Genomic DNA, 4,688 nt, shown 5'->3' on the forward strand with positions numbered 1-4,688 from the left:
CAGCGGTGGGTCCACAACCGCACAACAACGATTTTTCTTCGTGATATGTAATATTTTTTCCACCCGATGGAATGAGATAATAATGTTGACTCTGCTAAATGTTGGTACGCTCACTTTTCCAAGTATTGGTGCTTCTCGAGTACGTTCAATTTTGTTTATAATTTCTCTAAATATATCAGGATCAGTAGTTTCAATCCTAAAAATTATCATAAACAATTGAAAGTAGCTTTAGCCGCTGTTCTAATCCGAAATGATAAGTCGACTCCTCTTCCGAGGGTCCTGGGAAGGCGGCAAATAAGGGCTCTCAGTGGGCCCTCAGCGGGGTTCCGCAAGGCACAACACGGGCACCTAATTTGTTTGGACACTTGGCTGATCTGGTGATGATTCTCCCGGCTCTTTCGGTGTGTGTATGGTAGTGTGTGTATGTGTGTGTGAATGTCTCCAGGGCATAGGAGCTCTTATTAGAAGAACTCCCAATCATGACGACCTGCCTTGAATACTGATCGCAGGAGCTTATTCAATCTTTTGATGGAGTGAGTTTATAAGAGGTTTATGAATCAAAACTACATTAGAAGATTGTCAGATCCTTATCATCGGCGGTGATTATAAATCATCTTGTCATAGGCAGAGTTTCAACGTCATTGTGATAAGTTTATTGGGACTTTTTGTTATGGAATGACCTAATCATCCGGAGGTTAACTTGTAACTCTTCAGAAATGGGAGGAATTATCGAAGGAGATTAGTTGCGAGCAGATGTACGCGGCTAATCGTCTTGCGATGAACAATGAAGAAGAAGAAGAATATGAATAAGAATACGAAGAAGAAGAAGGAGAAAGAAGTTATTTATAAGTAAGAAAAATTTAATAATTTATGACTTCTGTTCGAAGTAAAAAATTATATTTTTATTAAACCCTTTGGTAGATTGAAAGTAGAAGAGAGAAAGAAGTTATTTATAAGTTAGAAAAATGGAATAATCTATAACTTCAGTTCGAAGTAAAAAAAAAAAAAAAAAAAAAAAAACAATTTTATCAAACCTTTGGTAGATTGAAAGTGGTTTCTTTTACATTTTTAGCCTCATCATGATTTGGAAGCCTGATTTTTACCCTTTTCTTTCCCTATTCTGAAAGGGTACAAAATTTCTTATAATTGCCGATGATTAAAGTTCAAAGAATGATAAGGTAAAGTCATATAAAATTAAGAAATTCACTATCATGGCTATTATCGTTACTACTATAGTCGATTCTTTTTGGTGAGGCAGATCTGCACCTATTCGCAGGGGTGCCCTTTTAGCTCAGAAAAGTTTCCTGATCGCTGATTGGTTGGACTAGATAATTCTAACCAATCAGATAGCAGGAAACTTTTCCGAGCTAAAAGGGCACCCTTGCGAGTCTGTGCAAATCTGCCTCACTAAAAAGAATTGACTATAGTATTAATGGGGTAACAAGTCATATCACTACTGCTATCAAGAAATGAATCTAAATTAATAAACAAAACAATAAATAGAACACTATGGATAATTATATGCTAAAATGAGCGAAAATTGAATAATTATTTTACGTTGAAAAAAATATTTTATATCGATTGTTTATTACTTCTCGTTTCCTTTCCTCCAATGGCTAATTTTTCATGTTGGAGCCTTAGGCTTATAGCATCTTGGTTCTCCAACTAAGGATATAGCTTAGCTAATAATAATAATAATAATAATAGTAATAATAATAATAATAATAATAATAACAACAACAACAACAACAACAATAATAATAATAACAATAATAATAATAATGATAAGAATAATAACAACAACAACAATAACAACAACAATTCCATAACAAAATACAACCAGGCCACTGCAAGAATAGTAATCAAATTTAGTTAAAGCAAGATACATACATTTCGAAAAGAGGGAATGGAGATGAGGAAGTGAAGAATGAGGAAATATTAAATTAAAAAGACATATTTAGTAGTAGGAAGGAAAAGGGCAGAAGGGCAGACCCATCGTAATTTATTTTTACATCAACTTTGTCTTGCATCGGCTTTTTCTTTATGGATGAAATAAAATGATTGACAAAGAGCAATAAGAGTAAAAAAAGCTATAACACAGATGAAGTAATTTTGATGATTATTAAACAATCTATAAAGAAGAGAGAGAGAGAGAGAGAGAGAGAGAGAGAGAGAGAGAGAGAGAGATTGTTTATATAAGGGCAACTGAAAATTATAAGTTTCAGTAAAGATCAAGTGCTTCATTTTTATTCAAAAGGTGTTTGAAGAGAGAGAGAGAAAGAGAGAGAGAGAGAGAGAGAGAGAGAGAGAGAGAGAATGGTGTTTGTTTGGTTGTATAAGAATATTTGAATATGATAAGTTTCAGTAAAGTTGAGGTTACTTAGATTTTGCTTCAAAACGGTGTAGAGAGAGAGAGAGAAGAGAGAGAGAGAGAGAGAGAATTTGTTTATAGAAGGGCAATTGAAAATGATAAGTTTCAGCAAATATCAAGTGCTTCATTTTTGGTTCAAAACGTGTTTGAGAGAGAGAGAGAGAGAGAGAGAGAGAGAGAGAGAGAGAGAGAGGGCATATTAACATCACAATCACCAATATATAATCAAGTACGCATAGTGAGAACGAGCATTTAAAAAAAACCCAAAAGTAAATTCTTCGAAACTTCGTTCTCCCCCCAAAAAACCCAAATTTCCTAGGAAAAAAAAAATGTTCATCCCAGTCTTTTTTTTCTTCTTTCTTCTTTGCACATTATGTAAGACCTGGGCTTTATAAAAGCTTAGCAATTTCGGAGAATTGCCACAGGGACACCCACTGGGTGTGTGCACGCAAATAGCGCACGCAAGATGAGATAAAAACAACAACAGCAACAACAACAACAGCAACAACAATAAGAACGACATTAGCGATACTATGAAAACTGTGTTTATTATCTTATTCTTTGTGGTTTAAGATTTGGGTGTTATGATAATATTAATGATTATGATAATAGAGTATGCATATGTATATATGTTAAGTGTATATTATTCATATTTAGGAATATATGGGGTATACACATCTTTAGGTGTTGCAAGGTTTAGTTTTATGTTATTCATGTAAATATATACATTTACACATATACAGTATGAATAAATAATATCTGTATATATATATATATATATATATACAGTACACATATATATACAGTACACATATATGTGCGTATATATATGTATATATATATATATATATATACAGTACACATATATATTGCGTATATATATGTATATATATATGTATATATATACATATATATATATATATATACAGTATGTATATATATGTATAATATATATATATATATATATATATATAAATTCACATACATATAAGCATGCGTGTATATGTTATTTTTCTGTGAGCTTGTGTATGAGGGCACTCGTGCATATTAATGTATATTCTCTACCGTTTATGCATACATGAAACACTTAAACTTACATTATTCTCTGAAATTCGATGCTGATGTCTATAAATAATCCTTTATAAGAGTTCAAATTCTTTAACTTGACTAAACCAGACATCTGTGTTCTGTGTCCTTAGATATATACTTGAACTTCTGGTTTATGTCCAAGTCACTTAACGGTACTTGACAAATGGAAATAATAATAATAATAATAATAATAATAATAATAATGATAATAATAATAATAACAATAATAATAATAATAATGATGATAATAATAATAATAATGATAATAATAATAAAATTATGATAATAATAATAATGATAAAATAACAAAAACAACAATAACAACAACAATAATAATAATAATAATAATAATAATATAATAATCAATGCAATAAAATATGCATATCTAAAAAATTCTTATGAAATTCTAGTAAAAATTTCGATTTTCACAAACAGATTCTAGACATCCAATCTTTTCTAATCGAATCGCCAATCAAAAATCTTTCCTGCTCCTTAAGTCAAGTGAATCTTCAGACTCACGAAAATCAGCGCCAGTTCAAAGTAGCTCTTTTATTGTAATAGATTTACAAATACGAATATGTTATTTATTAATAGAAATAATGCACCCAGGGTTGTTGTGGTCTGATTGGTAACGTCCCTGCATGGTTATTGCCAGACGGAGGTTCGAGTCCTGCTCAGACTCGTAAGTTCCTTTACGGTTTGCAACCTTACCATTCTTGTGAGCTAAGGATGTGGGGATTTGGGGAGCCTATAGGTTATCTGCTGAGTTATCAGCAGCCATTGCTTGACCCTCCCTGATCCTAGCTTGGGTGGAGAGGGGGCTTGAGCGCTCATCATATGTAATATGTCAGTCTCTAGGGCACTGTCCTGCTTGATAGGGCAATGTCACTGTCCTTGTCTCTGCCATTCATGAGCGCCTTTAAATCACTGTAAAAGAGTTGATATTCTCCACAGCAAACCTCTACGAAAACGTAATCAGGCAATTATCGTTAAACCGAAGCTAAAGTTACCAGATTTTACATGGACTCTCCTTACTGTTAACTATACTAATTTTTTTTAATGAGGTGCATTTGCACTGACTCGCAGGGTGCCATTTTAGCTCGGAAAAGTTTCCTGCTCGCTGATTGGTGGGCAAGATGATCTAACCAATCAGATAGCAAGAAACTTTACGAGCTAAAAGGGCACCGCTGCGAGTCAGTGCAAGTGGCCCCAATAAAAAAAATTGATA

This window comes from Palaemon carinicauda, chromosome 39 (assembly GCF_036898095.1).
Source record: "Palaemon carinicauda isolate YSFRI2023 chromosome 39, ASM3689809v2, whole genome shotgun sequence".
Lineage (NCBI taxonomy): Eukaryota > Metazoa > Arthropoda > Malacostraca > Decapoda > Palaemonidae > Palaemon > Palaemon carinicauda.